Raw genomic sequence first — 19868 nt, 5'->3', positions numbered from 1 at the left:
CGGGCTGACCCCCTAGTGACCTAACTCAGTTATTATAACAAAAAGATCTATATCTACAACAACCCAATACACAATGCGCTCCCTGCACGGCTTGTAGGCTCTCAGTGGGGGGAGTAGGCTCTAGGTTTGGATGTGGGGAGGAGTGGTCTTTACCAGTGTGCTGGCAGGCAAGAGGGCAGAGCCCCAGCTGCGCTGGCCACTCGCTTGGCACTGCAACTGCCCCCCTATGCCTCTTATTATCACTTCCCTTCTCTCGGTGCCCCTCCCTTTCACATTCCTCCTCCCTCTGTCCCCTCCTTTTCCATGTAATGGTAAATAGTCCCATTCTTGGCACTTCCCATTGTCTGTGCACAACCAAACCCTGACCTTGGTTTAAGTTAGTATAACAGGAAGCTGCATACCAAACTTGGTGGTCCTAGCTCTTACGGTTTAGGATTTCTTGAATAAACAGACAAACACACAACACATTCCAAAGTATAGAGATAGATAGATTAGATAGATAGATATAGAGAGAAGTTTTCTTTTCTTGTGCATATAGGAAAGAGTAATCAGACACTTGTCCAGATGGTGCAACTTGGGGACTCAGGACATTCTTATACATGGTCCCCAGTGTATTTTCTCTAGTTTAGTTATCTATGGCTTCATGCAGGTTGTCATGATGGCTGTAGCCTAATATAAGGGAAAGAGTCCTTCTCCCCAATTCCTTCCCTTACTGTCATGACTTAGACAATCTCAGAAGAGCTTTTTTTCTGAAGATTTTTGGCCAGAGTTGAGATATTTGTTTCATTGTATCTCTCTGAGGTTTGAAGCCATCACATGCCCAGAGGCAGCTCCGGCTCCGTGGCAAATAGTGCTGTTGTGTCCTGAAGCAGGGCAACCAGAGCACGCACTGCAAATGCTTTGCTGTCCCTCGGAGAGGTAGGCAAGGAAGCAGAAGAACCTGAGAAATGTCTGTCCAAGGGGGTCCCTTTAAGTATGCATCTCAGATAGCCTTAGTCAACAGCACCCAGAAGCAACTGCTGACCTAATGCCCTGCCTGAACTGGTTCCAGGTGGCCTTAAATACGAGATAGCATCCAATTTGTGTGGACGCTATCTTTCCAAATAGCACATTGCTATTTTGTTGTGCTTTTTGTATGTGGATACTCTTTTTCAAAATAAGCTTTTCTGGAAGATCTATTCCGGAAAAGCTTATTCTGAAAGAAGCTTGCTGTCAAGACATTGCCTTTGTCCCACTGAGTATACTGGAGGTGAAACACTTTGTACGCTGTCTTTCCAGAAGCATGCATTCAGAAACTACAGCTATTGCTGATTGTATAGGGGGACTAAAGGTAATATTCAGGACTTTTCTTAGGGTGAGGACTCTCTTGGTGGACCACTGTAGTGGTACCTTCCAGAATGAGGGAATGTATCTCTTCGGGTATGTCTACATTTCATTCCTCTCTCTCTCTCGAGAGGAATGCAAATGCAGACACACGAAACTGCAAATGAAGCGGAGATTTAACTATCCCGCTCTTCATTTGCATAATCATGTTATGGTGCTATTTCGAAATAGCGCTATTTCGAGAGAAAAAAACAGGGTTATTCCGAGATAAAACCCTTCCCTCGAAATAACCCTTACTTACAAATGCTGCCAGGCTGATTAGCAGAGCACCCACAGCTGCCCACAGCTGGCAGCATGTGTTTCCACTGGTGGTGCACATATGCACATGCCTCCATGTACATAACAGCATTTATTCTGCTCATGGATGGAAAAAGTTAGAGGGAACACATAGCTCAGTTTTAGTATTTCCTGCAAAAGCAGGTGCTTATTTTGTAGCAAATCCTCATTTATTATAGAAGAAATTAAGAAAAGCACAACATGGCCCTGACTCTGAATCTAATCCTTTGCTACACATTAGAATTCAGTGTTCACCTCTGCACCTCAGGCTTTGCAGAGACAAGGATTGCTATTTCTTCCTGCATCACGGAAACATTTAATATGTAATAAAGTAATAATAAAAAAAGAAAAAATGGTAACAGTACAAGAGTACCACCAGCAATGAATGTGTAGCTCCTGCTCTTTCTGATGTTTCTCAGGTCACAGTCAGTGCTGTAAACTCTGCAGAGTATAAGGTGCTTGAATTTAGTAGTAATAGTCGTTATTATTTATTTTATAACTCTACCTGCCAGGCAGTTTCAGTCAGAGGCAGCCACAATAGATGCTAAACAGGCTTGGGCTTTGCCATAGACGCCCACCACCCTTTATAAAAATGGAATACAGGGAAATGAACCACTGTAAAATGAACTGCTATAAAACTATCCAAGGATAAGAATGATAATAGTTAGCACTTTTCTCTCTGGCACCTTTCATTCAAAGATTTCCAGTCTTTAACAACCCTTCGTGAATTAGGCCTCATAGCATCCTTTCTGAGGTAGCTAAGCATTGTGATGAACTGATTGGTGTGCACCTACATTGCTCCCTCCAGTGGCTCAGATGTGTGTCACGGGCTCTACACTGCTAATGGAGATTCTCCTGCAGTTTAAATGGCATAAGCCTGTGTCAAGAGGCTCCGAGTCCTGACCCTGCTCTCTCTCTTAATTTCCAGATGGTCTCATGGTATGTAGCAGAGCTATGTATGGGCTTCCAGTGAATTTTTGGTATAATTTCTTGATAACTAAAAGTCCTACCTGTACCATATTCGATACATTGCCTGCAAAGAAACTTCCCGGGGTGGGTTGGGGCTATTTTATGGTACATTGCTGAATGACTTTCTTCCTCGCAGTCAGGTCCTGGACCTGCTCAATGGAAGCTTCCCTGTTTGGACTGAAGTCAGAAACACAGCTCTTTCCTATTATTACTGATGTTCCAGTATCCAGCCAGCTGTATCCACAGCCCTGTGAGTCTCAGTCTCTCATTCTAATACCTCTCAAAAGACAGACTGCCTGGGACCTCAGAAGATGAGCTTCTAACACAGAGCTAATTCATTAGGTGGGATGTCTGCTATCACTCTACAGATGTCCTGTTCGGCTTACTTCCGCATGCGTCTAGTTGCACACAATACTGATTTTTGATAAAAGGATGGCTCATAAGAATGGACACAAAGGAAGTAAAACACGTGTTCACAGTATAATAGGATGTATAACATTGCTTCAAAGCTTATTAATAAGAAAGATATGAATATAGTTAACCTCAAAATCCAATGCTCATATGCATGACAAAGCTGGCAGTTTAGAGCACGCACAGTGTGCCTTGCCCACACTGCAGCACAAACGCACAGTACAACCCGTGCTATGGGATGTTCAGAAAAGCTGCCACACAACCCCACAATGCAATGCAGACATGCCAGAGTACACACCACCACACAGGACCCCTGTCCACACACACCCATGCTAATCAGCATATGCTTCACCAGGGACTCGCCACCACACATACACGTGCTCTTTCTGTAGTGCAGACTATATACTGTACCACCCCACGTTGCAATGTACCGAGGTATCAGGACATGTTGGTTTTGTGGGTTTCTAATGTAAGGGAGAAATTTTCTTCATCAGAACATTTCCAGTGCTCTTGATCATCTGGCACTGTTAATTTCATGAAGTTTATAAACACTATGGGCCAGATTTGTTCCTGAAATAAATCTATTAAAGTCAATTGAGTTACACCCAGGCTGAACACATCCTGGTGGGCAAAATTCTGCCCTCAGTTACACTCATCCATTCTGTACCAATGCCGTGGACTTCCGTAGCCTTGCCCAGATGTAAAAAGAGGCATAATTTGGCCCTATATATAGGTATGGTGCTGGATTGCTAGAAGCAGCCTCATTCCATGCTTTGCATTATGCAGATGCCCATAGTAGAGAAGGCAATTTTGCCAATGCAGTTGAGGTCACTTAATTGTCTGACTCCCAGACTGCACAAACAAAGCTGACAGTGAGTTCTCTAAAGTGTATCATTGTACCTGGAATGCTGTGGGTATAAAAAGATAAGCTGAGGCTTATGTCCAACTCCTTCCCGTGTGCCGAGGAATTCTCAGCATGTGGTTAGATGTCTGTAGCAGGCGATGAGCAGGGAAGAGAAGAAAATAAAGCACAACAAGAGTGGCATTTTGTTGGCAGGAAGTGATGTCAGAAGAGCTAGTGAATTGGTCCAGTGGCTAATCAGCAGGGAATGTTGCCTGAAAGCCTCCCATAAAAGAAAACACTGCCCTTTCTGCTCCATTTCCCCCTCATGCATGACTCCAGCTTATGACTTTCATTGGAAGCTGTCCCTCCTTCTCCCAGCCAGCCTCTAGAGGTCAGGAGAGGGCCTCCATTGTAGCTCAGCCGGCGCACTCCCTGTGATTAACATTCTCCCTGAGTCATGGTAATTAAGCGGTACTAGGCTCCACACAGAGGAACGGAAATGCATTGACTTTAATAAAACACAGTGTAAAACAACTTCAGATTAACTCCAGCCTTGTTTATTCTCGTGCACTTGTGATTCTGCTGCGGTATTTCCACAGTGAATGGGACCGTTGTCCACAGCACTGGATTGCGTCACCTCACTGTAGCCCATGGAGCGCTGTCGGAAGGACCTTGTCTCACTGTGGCGGCCTATTACCAAGAATTTTTAAACCATCAGGAAAGAAAGCGAGGAGAGGAAAATCTCCCAGCTCCCCATGGTTTCCATTCTTCAGGAATCAGCAAAGCTGTCAGATAGAGATGCAAGCCAAATATTTCCATAACAGCTAGAAGAGGGGAGAGAACTTGGTGGCCAGATAGCCCCTTTAAAACACTCTTTTGTGTCCCTGCCAAGGGTGTATTAATGTCTCCCAGCCAATTTCAATGACTCCCCCTCCCCAACACGAAGCTCTCAAAAGATGCAGCGTTGAGCAGCTCTCACACTGGACCCTCTGTCTTCTCAGCCTCTCCTTTCTCCACAATGACCTTTGCACATCTGCAATGCTCCTTGCCAGAGCAGAGCCTGGGGAATAAAATAAAATAAGATGAAATAAAAAGCACCTCTGAAGTCAGGGCTAAAAATAAACAATTACAACAATAAAAATACAAAGAATGAAATCAGAAAGCTAAAGGAAGAAACAAAATGTAATTAGGTTTATCTTCCGTTTGTTATTGGGATGTTGGGCTGCTTTATCCCCTGCTTTTAAAGCACTCTGAAAAATAATGATTATAATGATAAATATGGCAGAGAGTTATTTATGAAGCGAATGAGCCAGGAGCAGAGCAGCGGGAGGGAGAAAACAGCAGTTCCTACCCCCTACTGCTCTACTGTGGCTGGCACAGGACTCAGACACAGAGATTCTGGGCTCTATTTTCTGCTCTCTATCCTAGAGCAAGGCCCTTCACAGACCTCACACCCTGACTCAGCAAGAGAATAGATGGCCTATGGTTTGGGTGCCAACTTGGGACTAGGGAGATACAAATCCCTTGGACAACTCAATAAAGCTCTCTGTGCCTCAGTTCTTTATCTGTGAAATGGGGATAAAAGCACTGAGCAGGGGTGCAATTATTTTGTGTTGCAAGACTTGAATGCTTTGAGATCCTTGGATGAAAGTTGCTAGAGAAGGATAAAATACTGGTATTTGTGAGCCAGTTGCCTCTTTTAACAGCACACTCTGACTGTGTGCAGTGACCAGGAGGGTTTGGTCATTGTAAATAGCAAAGGGCAAGTTTTGAATCCCACTTCCAGGTTAATCTCTAACAGCTATTTCTCTCCTGAGGCCCAAGCCTGCTCCACTCCAGACAGTGGAAGTTTTATAAACTCTTTTGAGTCAGGATTGGACCCCTGATGTGCCAATTCCTGGCTTCGGCAGTGATCTTCCAGACAAGCAGGTTCCTACAGAGGTGAGATGCAGATGTGCACACAAGATATGCGAGCAGGAGAGGCTGGCTGTTCCCAAAATTGTAGAATGAGGATAAAAAATATTATCTACCTCGTGGAGGGAGAGATTGTGGGACTTAACTCATTAATGTTTATAAAGATATTTGAGGTCCATGGAGGATTTGAGCAAAGTGTATCGGTTATTATCTATTAGGTGGGCTTATTGGGTATGCCTAGATTACATGCCTCTGCGGACAGAGGCATGTAAAATAGGCTACCCGACATAGTCAATGAAGCAGAGATTTAAATATTCCTGGCTTCATTAAAATAAAAATGTCTGCCGTGCTGTGCCGGCTCAGCTGATCGTCAGCACAGCGGGCAAGTCAAGACACAGATCGGTCAACAAGAAAAGCCTTTGTCGACCGCTCCCTTATGCCCCTCTTATGCCCCTCTTATGCCGGCACAATGTGGCGGCCATTTTTATTTTAATGAAGCCGGGGATATTTAAATCACCACTTCATTGACTATGTTGGGTAGCCTAATTTACATGCCTCTGTCCACAGAGGCATGTAATCTAGACATACCCATTGTGTGCTTATTACTGTACATACAAAGAGTGATTCATTCCTTGCACCAAGGAGGTAACAATGTGCATCTACCACCAGTGCAACTTAGACAAATACTCTGATCATGATTACCAAGTTGAGGCCCCCCTGTGGACTCTCTCTCTCCTTCCACTCCAAGTTTAAGCACCTCACCCTCCTCCACAAGGCTTTCTGCATACATTGTGCTCCATCTCCACCTGTTCTCCCGCACCCGCCCTTCAGCTCACCCCTTGCCTCTGCTTTCATCACTGTGCTTCTCTCCCTGCTACTCTGGAACTCCCTGAGGCTCATCCTGTGCTAGGTATTGGCCAACTCTTCCTTCTGAGTCTCCTGGAGTTTGTGAGCCATGGAGTTTCCACGGAACCCCAGGGTTTCTTTGTTTGTTTTTTATTTATTGAAAGTATTTAAGACAAATACCCAACAGCATGATGTGATAAACCCACTTGCTAGATGTGTGGAACTTTGTGCAATTCTATTGGTCTGGCAGGCTGGGAGTATAATGACCCCACAACTCCTCTATAGTCTGTACAGTACTGAGCACACTTCCATAGTATATTGTCAGGGATCAGGACTTGCAACTGAGTCAGTCTCTTGGAAACCCAGTAAGGGCAGCTGGTCTGCAGCAGGCTACTTGATTGCCTGCATCACCTGATTAGTTGAGAAGGGCAGCTTTTAGCACCAGCAGCACCAGCTTTCTAGCTGCTCAGGGCATTCCTATGTGCAGCTGTGCTCTCTCTTTTCTGCTGTTCCTCTCCTATTCCAGCCCTGCTCCTAGTCCTCTTCCTGTCTTGTTCTTTAACCTTGTTTCTGCTCATGCCTTACTACTGCAACTTGCTCCTGGCTCCTCTTTGCTCCCCCTGACTTTGGTTCTGACCTTGTGTACAATTACTGATCTATGGCCTGGCAATTACTTCCTAGTGCTGGCTGTGACTCTTGAAGCTTGACTCCCACTGTGGTCCTAAGATTGGATCCACTTCCCAACATCAGCTTTTAATTGCTACACCTGATTCCTGCTCCAACCACAACCCCGTTTCTAATCCAGGGAGAAGGTTACATGGATTGTGCTGCAGATTAGTTAATGTTTTTCAAGGGGTTGTCTTTCTGCCTGTTTATTTTGGAAAAAGTGAATGTTCAAAAAGGAATGAATGAATAATGGAAAAAGATGCAAAGTCTCATGTGAAGAGGAGGAAGTTGAATTGACTGGCAGACAGCAGCAGTCCAGTATGCTGTGGACAGCTGTACTGAGTACCTGGACAACTAACACTGGATGGAAAATGGGGGCAGGTTGAGGAGACATTTTTGACTTTTTGTTGAGGAGCCAAAACCCAATGGGGGGGGGGACAGAAACCTACTCAAAACTCCATATTTAATGGATTTCAGCCAAACATAGTCAATGTGAGGGTTTTGTGGTTTTCCAATAAAAAAATCAAACATTATTTTAGGAAATCAGACACTATCTGCAAAACCAGTCCCGCTTTGCTGTCAAAAAAAAAAAAAAAAAAAAAAAACGAACCTCAAAAACAAAAACATGTTTTGACAGAAAATTTTCAGCCTGCTCCATTTGGAGCTTTACAAATGTACCTCAGTCCTGACCAACAATAGTCTCTGCTCTTCCAGTCCTGGACCCCCATGCAGCTGTTGCATCTCAGTCCGGATCTACCATGGATCCTGTTATTTCTAATCCAGGCTTCACATCCATGGATTTCCCAATAGACCTCAATCCTGACCTGTAACATCATTGTCAGCCATACCTCTCCAGATCACAGCCTGCCAAACATATTAAGCTGACTGGTGATTTTTGGGAGGTGGACAAATATCCCTCATGGGACGAGGATGAGATCACCAAATGCATTTCCCCTGAATGCTGGAGCCAGGTTTGAAGCCAACAGCCTCTGAAAGGTGAGAGTGCGCTGAAGCCACGATGCCAGCTGGCTTGCCTGCTCTCAGTTGCAAGAGCCGCTTTGTACTTCCTGGCTTTACTGATGCAGAGAGAACATTTTGAACCGTCTCAGCCTTGTAACCTTGTATGTCTGGCACACGAGTTGCAGCAGCAGCTCGCTGCTGAACATAATAACAAGAGGAATAGATAGAATTAAATAAGAATTTAAATATTAGGGTTCTCAGCTCAGCGCAAGGGTCTGTCGCGACATTATTTCCAGACTCGGCTGAGACGTATTTGAAAATAATGGATTAACCATATTGGCTTGTGGCTGTGGCTGAACAAAGTATTTACCAGTAATTTTATTCATGATTTGACCAGCTCTAGTTACTTCTTCTAATGTGCATGACTAAAGAACATTAGGTAGATCCTGCTCTCACACGGCACATGTACAGGATCCGGTCCTGAGCATCTAGCAAGGAACTTTCCCTTCAAAGCCTGACTTCAACCTGCTTTACTTCAGAGTCACCAAGCAGAGTTTGGCCTGTGGCATATAGAATGATTCATCTTTCACCTCAGCAAACAGAAAGGGAGAAGAGGGGAATAGATAGAAAGTTATTTTGTTCATCCTGACAAACATTTGTCTTCAAAGTCTCAGTTGTCATGGGGCAGAAGCCAACGGCCCACTTGAGGGGCAGTATAAATGTTGCCTAGCAACACCAAGCCAGTCAAGGGAAGGCTGTCAAAGGCTGCGGATCTAAAGAGCGAGCGAGAGACAGTGTCACACAAGGAAACTCTCTCCTGTCTGGCCCCGTTATAAGCGACACAGCACACATCTTAGTAATTGCTGTCGATTCTGGCCAACAAAGTCCTTTGTGATGAACAGGAAAATAGTTGCCGCTCACAAATGGTAATATGTCACCTTCCCACCCCTCTAAATACAAAGACAGTCTGGAGCTGCTATTCATGTTCTGAAGGTCACTGAATCCTGCTTGAAATCACCTGGCAATGGGCAAACCTTAAATGGCTCAAAGGTGCTGTTCAGATAAACATCAGGCGCCAGGAAGGAATTTACTGTCATGTACAGCACTGCACCATTTGCTAGCTGCCTTCTTCTGAAGTAACAAGTCTTGTCATGGCTATAGGTGAGATGCTAGGAATAAATAGCCTGACAGATTGACACGGCAGGGTAAAACCTACATTCCTGTTAGATTGATGTGTTTTGCCAGATTTCTCATTATTTTCTAGCCTTCTTCCTAGAGGACCCCTAACATCATGAGGACAAAGTCCTACTATGTGCACACTCAAAATACAACTGGCACCTCAGGCCAAGGGACTCACTAGTGTCTGGGGACTAAGGCATCAAGGGATCATAAGTAAGCTCTCTGGGCAACAAGCAAGTCTGGGTTTGGGATGCCATTCCTGTGCAATGCCAGGAAAAGGTCTTCCCGTGATGTTAAAGTCCTGGTCCTGGCAATGACCAGCTAATTAATCAGTCATCAACTCATATCCGTTAGGCCAAAAGTGGGGTTTGGACCCAGAGCCTTCCACTGTAAAAGCATGAACCTTGAGAGCCCGAGTTAAAGAATTATCATCATTAGCTTATAGTGCTAAGAAAGCTTAGGAGAGCCCTAACACTGATATAGGGAGTTCTGGGTAAATCGATTCTGTACTCAAGAAATAAGAAGGAAAGTCCTGGATGCAAAGAAATTCTCATTGATCAGCATGGCGGTTACTAATGTAGACAAACCTCGCTTTGATAACCCAAGCCCAACCAACTATATGGTGTGCGCTTCTGCATCCCCTAGGAGTGGGCTCAAAGGGAAGAGCTCTACGACTACTCCCCAGCATTTTCTACCAGCGCTGGGAAGTTGTGTGGTGGCCAGGAGCTGTGCAAGTTCTAAATGACAGAAACTAAGAAGGAATTGGATATGGCTGCTTTCTGAGTTGCTTCCTGAATCCCCTCGCAGGTGATCCTTGATTTGAAAGCTTTCTCCTTGTGCTCCCAAAGTTACTTCTGTTTTGCACAATTGCGGTGTCCCATGACTTTCAGTCATGAAAATTTGTCCCATCCCAATCACAGACTCAGCTGAGATCATTGAAAGAATTAATTGTGCAACACACACACCCTTAGTGTATCTTAAATGGAAGCCCAGCACTATGCAATTCAGTGATGGTACATGTCTCAAACTGCTCCCTGAGAAGACACCTGAAGCTACAGCAGTTCTTTTAGCACTCAAGAGCCCCAGTTCAATCCCAGAAGACAGTCATATTTGCATAAAAGGAAGGAATATCTCAGTACCTGACATTTGCTACACTATCATATCCTTCACTTGGAGTCTCTCAGGGTATGTCTACACTACAAAGTTAATTCGAACTAGCGGAGTGCTTAGTTCGAACTAGGTAAACCTCATTGTACGAGGACTAAACCTAGTTCGAACTTACTAGTTTGAATTAAGGGGTGTGTAACCCCTTAATTTGAACTAGTGGGAGGCTAGCCCTCCCCAGTTTTCCCTGGTGGCCACTCTGGCCAACACCAGGGAAACTCTATTGCCCCCCTCCCGGCCCCAGAGCCCTTAAAGGGGCATGGGCTGGCAACGGTGCCCGTGCCAGGTGTAAGCCTGCCAGCACCCAGCTAGCAGAACCTGCACCTGGCACGGCTCGAGCCACCCACCCGATGCCCTCCCAGCTCTCCCCCTCTTCCCGGGACCAGGCTGGCGGCTCCCGGGAGCTTGCCCGGGACTGCAAGAGGCGGGCACCTGCCTGGTCTAGTGCGGACATCGTGGACCTCGTCCACGATCTCTGCAATAGGCACAGGAAAGTGGCCGTCTAGGGCAGGAGAGCTGCCAGCCTGGCCACCCAGGAGCAGGTGTGCATGAAAATCAAGGTGGTCCACTGAGACCCCCGACCCTGAGCCCTGAGCTTACAATGGCTGTACTGGGTCAGACCAAAGGTCCATCTAGCCCAGTAGCCTGTCTGCCGACAGCGGCCAACCCTAGGGACCCTGGAGGGGATGGACCGAAGACAGTGACCAAGCCATTTATCTCGTGCCATCCCTCTCCAGCCTTCCACAAACTTTGGGCAGGGACACCACTCCTACCCCCTGGCTAATACCACTCTATGGACCCAACCTCCATCACTTTATCTCACTTCTCTTTAAACTCTGTTCTAGTTCTAGCCTTCACAGCCTCCTACAGCAAGGAGTTCCACAGGTTGACTCTTTGCTTTGTGAAGAACAACTTTCTGTTACTAGTTTGAAGCCTGCTACCCATACCTTTCCTTTGGTGTCCTCTAGTCCTTCTATTATGGGAACTAATGCAGAACTTTTCTTGATGCACCCTCTCCACCCCACTCATGCTTTTATAGACCTCTATCATATCCCTCCTCCATCTCCTCTTTTCTAAGCTGAAAAGTCCCAGTCTCTTTAGCCTCTCTTCATATGGGACCTGTTCCAAACCCCTCATCATTGTAGTTGCCCTCCCCTCTCGCACCCTCTCTCTTCCCCTCTCCCACCTCCTTTTCCCAGTCTCCCGCAGTTTTGTTCAATAAAGAGAGATTCTATTTTTGAACACAATTGTCCTTTATTTTGTACATCAGGAAGGGGGGCTAGGGAGGGGTAAGTGGAAAGAGGTGAGGGAGGAATGGGGTATGAGCTCCTGATGGGGAGGACTGGGCTGGCTCTGTGGGCTTCTGGGGGTGGAACCTCTCCTGCAGCCCCCCAATTGCCCCCTCTCCCCAGATGGTAGCCTGTGGCAAGTGCAGCCGGTCTGATGGCCGAGTGCTGTGATGTGCCCAGTGTGGGTACTCCGGGCAATCCAAGCCAGGACTGCTTTGCAAGCGGGGCACCCCTGAGAACTGTCTGCCCGGGGTGGGGGTCGTGTCCCTTTAAGCACAGTCCTCGGCTAGCCTGAGACAGCATCTCCACGCTCTAAGTCCTCATCTGATGCCCGGCCGGCACTGCTTCCGGCCATCCTTAACCCCGGTTCAGGGTCCACTCTGTGTGGACATGCTAGTTCGAATTAGCAAAACGCTAATTCAAACTAGTTTTTAAGTCTAGCTGCATTAGTTCGAATTAGCTTAGTTCGAATTAACTAATTCGAACTAAGTTAGTTCGAATTAGCGCTGTAGTGTAGACATACCCTCACACTGTGCAACTTACACCTGGGTCATGGGAAGTCCAGCACCCTGTTTGAGAGCACATTAAGCCATTATGGAAATGTTCCTGAGTCATTCAAGTTTGTTATCTGTGGAACCACTTTGAAAAATCTCTGTAAAACTCCCTGCTATGTCTACACATAAATGCATTCCCTTTGTTCTTCTTCTTGTGTAAATAAACCAATGTGTTTCATTAATAATTCTCATATCGTTTCTTTATATTTTTAATTGACACTTTGCTTTTGTAAACTCTTTCCCCTCCTTTCACCATCACTGTCTCTTTACACTAATTGAAACAATTAAACAGCATTTCCTGAGGGGGGTTTCTTTACTGTGTGACAGGCAGGGCCCATTTTGCTCTTGCTCAGTCAGGTTTTATGCTGGTCTCATGACAGATATCTCACTGGAATTACTCTTGCCTTGCAACAGATTGAGATAGGACACAATTGGGCCAAGTGTCTCCTGTCTACTCTTTTTTGTCCCCTTTCTCTACTTCTGTTTGCTTTTACAGAAACCATCTTGTCCTCAAAGAGAAACACAGACCAGAAAGATGATCTGTCAGGGAGACTGTCAGGTTGGCCTCTCAATCAGCCTTCTAGGTCTTCGGGTGAGAGATTCACAATCCATCCCCTTCTATCCCCTGACAGCTGGTGGACATCTGGCATCATTGCAGTGATGGAGATTGAGAATTCAGTGTTAGTGCTTTTAGTAAAAGGAAGAAGATGAGAGAGAAAATGAGAGGCAGAGCCACTTCCCAAAGTCTCATACACCTTTCATGGACCCACTTGGGTCCAAAACTATAGGCCCATGGCCCTGATATGAATGAAAGACCTATTTAAACAGGCCAAAGATGGACCATCCAGTCATCACAGATGAACAGATATTCTGCCTTGCCTGCTTTCCTTTGCACAAGTGGCTGTCTTCTTGTGATTTTCACCTTCCCCATGCCCCGTCTGGCCTCACTGTGCCTCGCACACTCATCCCAAGCATTTGCTGATTGCCCCTTTTGACTCAGCCCACTTCCCAATGCTAGCTCAGTGACCCTCTCATGACTACACCTCACTGCAGACTGATTATACATCCAGTGCCCTCTACTTCTGGCTGATTGGCAAAAATTAACATTCTGAAGCATGGACATGTAAAGGCAATGTAATGCACTACCTGAGCTCGGCAGAGATTGGGGTTTTGGTTGCAGCTCTATGGCTGAACCCCTCATCTTACCACTGATTCTGACTAACATTACTCCAGTGTGTTTTTCTTGCATTACACAGGCAGGAGGAAGCCAACCAGGCCTAAGAAAATGTTGTTTTTGTCTCTTAGCAAGCTGGGGTGACATCTCAGTCCATAATAGGGCCTACTCATGTGCTCAGATAATATCTTTTCATAAAATAATTGCCTTTGATTAAAATGTAAGGACATCATCTTTTTTGTTGTTGTTAATGAGGGCTGTAGGGTACGGACCTTTTGATGTCTTTCCTTTTGACTCATCTGCTTGCTTTTTTCCAACTCCCCGTTCCAATTATCTGCCCTTTCCAGCTACGAGTAAAATTTGTTAATTTCTAGGTCCATGCAAAACCTGCTACACATACACCGGTCTGCCTGGTGACCTGTGAATGGTGATCCAGCCTTGAGAGCAAACACCCATAGAGTCCCTCTCATGACCTGCCCCAGCCTTCCGTCTTACCATCCCTTACGTGGAGGAAATTCCAGACTGCCACACAATTCAGTGCTAAAGTGTGGGGCACAACTATTTGGTGCCATGAGTAAACATACAGGAGTATCTACCTAAGACCATCCAAACCTGCTTCAGTGGTGAACTCAGTACAGATCTCTATTGGTTAATGGATCCCCCTGTTTTACCTAACTGCATCCTGTGTAGCTCTCCCCTTTGTAAAGGCTTCGGGCTAGTTCTCTTCCAGCCCATATTAATCTAGTAGCAGCTTGGGCACATTGGAGACTCTTATATGGACATCAGGTACCATCTCCCGTATTAAGCTGCATAGTCAATTCTTGGGCTAGATGCCTAGCAATGAGATAAGGGGTATATCCACTCTCTGTGCAGTGCCACATGGTGCCTGCAATGAACACATAGCTAGGGAGTTTCAGATGCTGAACTCAGAAAGCTTTGCAAAAGCAGATGAGCACTGTTATCCATGTGGCACAATAGCAGCCTAAAATAATTAAGTAACTTGAGCATATTCGTACAACAAATCAACAGAAGAGCTAGGATGATACCCAAGCTCTCCTACCTGACAGCCCAGGGCCTTGCTCAATGATTGGCTTTGCTCTTTTTATACTAGGCTTTTCACAAAAGATGTCATAGCCCCATGTACCACGAGGTGGTTGACCTTTCCACTAACCTGTTTTTATAGCCTACTACACCATGGACTTATAGCAGTCCACAATGGAAAGATGGACTTTTCCCACTCCTCATCTTTCATTATTTCTGATGTACAGTATGTGGATGCAGGGCTTTCCTTTATCCCCACTACAACTCGTTCCTAACTGTGAATGCCACCCCAAAGCCATCTGTGTAAGCTTTCTATGTCACCATTAAGGGATTAGATGGCAAAGGTGATGTAATTTGAACACCCCAAACACATTGCAAGGCCAGTTAAAATATGCAGGATGAAAAACATGAAGGCTAATAGCATGATCCTAAGTGTTTTGCATTGTGGGATATTCCAGTGCCCTCCAGAGTGGCTTTTATCTATCAAAGGAGATTTTCCTCTTGCTCTGTGCTGATTTACAAGACAATGTAATGATACCAAGTCTCTGAAGAACCGTAGTTTGCTGGAGAGGGCATGGGTTGGGCTTATGGTGTATTGGACACTAGAATGTTGAAATCTCTTATACCAGTGACCTTCTTCATAAAACTGTTTTCACCCTTGGAAAGAGGCAATCAGCAACCCACAGAGAAGAATATTTTTCTCCCAAGCTTTATTTTAACACTTCAGTTCTTGGGGCTGGAACACCCTGGTTTCATTTTTCACACAAAAGGGAACTCAGAGTATGTCTACACTACGAAGTTAATTCGAACTAACGGACGTTAGTTCGAATTAACTTTCATAGGCGCTACACTAGCGCTCCGCTAGTTCGAACTTAATTCGAACTAGCGGAGCGCTTAGTTCGAACTAGGTAAACCTCATTGCACGAGGACTAAGCCTAGTTCGAACTTACTAGTTCGAATTAAGGGGTGTGTAGCCCCTTAATTTGAACCAGTGGGAGGCTAGCCCTCCACAGCTTGCCCTGGTGGCCACTCTGGGCACCACCAGGGAAACTCGTCTGCCCCCCTCCCGGCCCCGGAGCCCTTAAAGGGGCACGGGCTGGCTACGGTGCCGTGTCAGATGCAAGCCTGCCAGCACCCAGCCAGCAGACCCTGCACCTGGCACACCATGAGCCAGCCACCCGATGCCCCCCAGCCCTCTCCCTCTTCCCGGGACCAGGCTGGCGGCTCTCGGGAGCCTGGCCAGGACCGCAAGAGGCGGGCATCCGCCTGGTCTAGTGCAGACATCGTGGACCTCATCCACGAACTCCACATTAGGCACAGGAAAGAGGCCGTCTAGGGCAGGAGAGCTTCCAGCCTGCCCACCCAGGGGCAGGTGTGCATGAAAATCAAGGTGATCCACTGAGACCCTCGACCCTGAGCCCTGAGCTTACAATGGCCGTACTGGGTCAGACCAAAGGTCCATCTAGTGCAGTAGCCTGTCTACCGACAGCAGCCAACCCTAGGTACCCTGGAGGGGATGGACCAAAGACAGTGACCAAGCCATTTGTCTCGTGCCATCCCTCTCCAGCCTTCCACAAACTTTGGGCAGGGACACCATTTCTACCCCCTGGCTAATACCACTCCATGGACCCAACCTCCATGACTTGATCTAACTTCTCTTTAAACTCTGTTCTAGTTCTAGCCTTCACAGCCTCCTGCAGCAAGGAGTTCCACAGGTTGACTCTTTGCTTTGTGAAGAACAACTTTCTGTTACTAGTTTGAAGCCTGCTACCCATTCCTTTCCTTTGGTGTTCTCTAGTCCTTCTATTATGGGAACTAATGGAGAACTTTTCTTTATGCACCCTCTCCACACCACTCTTGCTTTTATAGACCTCTATCATATCCCCCCTCCGTCTCCTGTTCTCTAAGCTGAAAAGTCCCAGGGTACGTCTACACTACAGCGCTAGTTCGAACTAACTTAGTTCGAATTAGTTAATTCGAACTAAGCTAGTTCGAACTAACGCATCTAGAACTAAAAACTAGTTCGAACTAGCGTTTTGCTAGTTCGAACTAGTGAGTCCACATTGAGTGGACTCTGAACAGGGCTTAAGGATGGCCGGAAGCAGTGCCGGCAGGGCATAAAAGGAGGACTTAGAGTATGGAGATGCTGTTTCAGGCTAGCCGAGGGCTGCGCTTAAAGGGTCCCGACCCCCACCCCGGACACACAGTTCTAAGGGGTGCCCCGCTTGCAAAGAAGTTCTGGCTTGGAGTGCCCTGAGTGCCCACACTGGGCACATCACACCACTCGGCCATCAGCCCGGCTGCACTTGCCGCAGGCTGCCATCTGGGGAGAGGGAGTAATTGGGGGGCTGCAGGAGAGCTTCCACCCCCAGAAGCCCGCAGAGCCAGCCCAGTCCTCCCCATCGGGGGCTCGTACCCCATTCCTCCCTCACCTCCTTCCACTTACCCTTCCCTAGCCCCCCTTCTTATTGATGTACAAAATAAAGATAACGTTTCTTCCAACATTGACTCTGTCTTTATTGAAAAAAACTGGGGGAGACTGGGAAAAGGAGGTGGGAGAGGGGAAGAGAAAGGCTGGGAGAGGGGAGGGCAACTAACATGATCAGGGGTTGGGAACAGGTCCCAGATGAAGAAAGGCTACAGAGACTGGGACTGTTCAGCTTAGAAAAGAGGAGACGGAGAGGGGACAGGATAGAGGTCTCTAAAAGAAGGGGTTGGGTGGAGAGGGTGCATTCAGAAAAGTTCTTCCTGAGTTCCCATAAAGAAGGACTAGAGGACACCAAAGGAAAGGAATGGGTAGCAGGCTTGAAACTAGTAAGAGAAAGTTGTTCTTGACAAAGCAAATAGTTAACCTGTGGAACTCCTTGCTGCAGGAGGCTGTGAAGGCTACAACTAGAACAGAGTTTAAAGGGAAGTGAGATCAAGTCATGGAGGTTGGGTCCATGGAGTCCTATTAGCCAGAGGGTAGGAGTGGTGTCCCTGCCCAAAGTTTGTGGAAGGCTGGAGAGGGATGGCACGAGACAAATGGCTTGGTCACTGTCTTCGGTCCATCCCCTCCAGGGTCCCTAGGGTTGGCCGCTGTCGGCAGACAGGCTACGGGGCTAGATGGACCTTTGGTCTGACCCAGGACGGCCATTGTAAGCTCAGGGCTCAGTGTCGGGGGTCTCAGTGGACCCCCTTGATTTTCATGCACACCTGGTCCTGGGTGGCCAGGTTGGCAGCTCTCCTGCCCTAGACGGCCACTTTCCTGTGCCTAGTGCGGAGATCGTGGACGGGGTCCACGATGTCCGCACTAGCCCAGGAAGGTGCCCGCCTCTTGCGGTCCAGGGCAAGCTCCCGGGAGCCGCCAGCCTGGTCCCGGCAAGAGGGGGTGGGCTGGGGGGCATCGGGTGGGTGGCTCTGTGCCGTGCCAGGTGCAGGGTCTGCTAGCTGGGTGCTGGCAGGCTTGCACCCGGCACGGGCACCGTAGCCAGCCCGTGCCCCTTTAAGGGGTCCGGGGCCGGGAGGGGGGCATAGAGTTTCCCTGGTGTTGGCCAGAGTGGCCACCAGGGAAACCTGGGGAGGGCTAGCCTCCCACTAGTTCGAACTAAAGGGCTACACACCCCTTAGTTCGAACTAGCTAGTTCGAACTAGGCGTTAGTCCTCGTAAAATGAGGCTTACCTAGTTCGAACTAAGCGCTCCGCTAGTTCGATTCAAATTCGAACTAGCGGAGCGCTAGTGTAGCACCTATTAAAGTTAGTTCGAACTAACGTCCGTTAGTTCGAACTAACTTTGTAGTGTAGACATACCCCCTGTCTCTTTAGCCTCTCTTCATATGGGACCTGTTCCAAACCACTGATCATTTTAGTTGCCCTCCCCTCTCCCAGCCTCTCTCTTCCCCTCTCCCACCTCCTTTTCCCAGTCTCCCGAGTTTTGTTCAATAAAGAGAGAGTCTATTTTTGACCACACATTTTCTTTATTTTGTACATCAGGAAGGGGGGCTAGGCAAGGGTAAGTGGAAGGAGGTGAGGGAGGAATGGGGTACGCGCCCCCGATGGGGAGGACTGGGCTGGCTCTGCGGGCTTCTTGGGGTGGAAGCTCTCCTGCAGCCCCCCGATTACCTCCTCCTCCCAGATGGCAGCCTGCGGCAAGTGCAGCCGGGGTGATGGCCGAGTGCTGTGATGTTCCGCATGTGGGCACTCAGGGCACTCCAAGCCAGGACTGCTTTGCAAGCGGGGCACCCTGAGAACTGTCTGTCCGGGGTGGGGGTCGGGTCCGTTTAAGCACAGTCCTCGGCTAACCTGAGACAGCAGCTCCACGCTCTAAGTCCTCATCTGATGCCCTGCTGGCACTGCTTCCAGCCATCCTTAACCTCTGTTCAGGGTCCACTCTGTGTGGACATGCTAGTTCGAATTAGCAAAACGCTAATTCGAACTAGTTTTTAAGTCTAGCTGCGCTAATTCGAATTAGCTTAGTTCGAATTAACTAATTGGAAATAAGTTAGTTCGAATTAGCGCTGTAGTGTAGACATACCCTCAGAGACTAATTGGGAGAACTGTTCATAAAGAGATTGAAATGAATCCTCCATCGTTAGATCTGTTAGTGTTTCAAGCTAGCGGTGCTAAAGGTTGCTTAGAGATGTGTCACCATAATTCAACTGGTAACATCCTGGTCTCTAAAGTAGGGATGTTAAATTGTGTTTAATCAGCTAATCAAGTAGTTGATGGAATTTCCATCAACTACTTGATTAGTCAATAAGGGGAGAAACTGCAGAGCTGCAGCAGGGATAGCTGATAGAGGCAGTGGGGGTGGGGGAAGCAACTAGTCACATCACTATCTGACTACCTAATAATCATATGCACAGAAACTGAGCCCAGCGTCGGGCTCCTCATGGCATTTCAAAGCAGCAGTGCCACTTGGAGCCTGGGATCAGCTGGGGACTCCCCAGCTGACCCTGGACTCCATGCAGTGCTGCCCCTTTGAAATGCTGCCACAGCATTGCAAAGCAGCAGTGCCGCACCCAGGCTCCATGTGGTGCTGCCACTTTGAAGTATCGCTATCTGATAGAGGCAGCAAAGCAGGATGGGAAGCGGCTAGTCAAATAGCCCTTAACGTCCCTCGAACCCACCAGGGCTGTCGCCTTGGGTTGCTCAGTTTCAAAATGAGAATAAACTACAGGAGGAGGCTGGGGGCAGTGACCATCTTTTTGCTCTGTGTT

The sequence above is a fragment of the Pelodiscus sinensis genome, chromosome 14 (genome assembly GCF_052426305.1).
Source record: "Pelodiscus sinensis isolate ZL-2025 chromosome 14, ASM5242630v1, whole genome shotgun sequence".
Lineage (NCBI taxonomy): Eukaryota > Metazoa > Chordata > Testudines > Trionychidae > Pelodiscus > Pelodiscus sinensis.
This window is presented reverse-complemented; position numbering follows the sequence as displayed.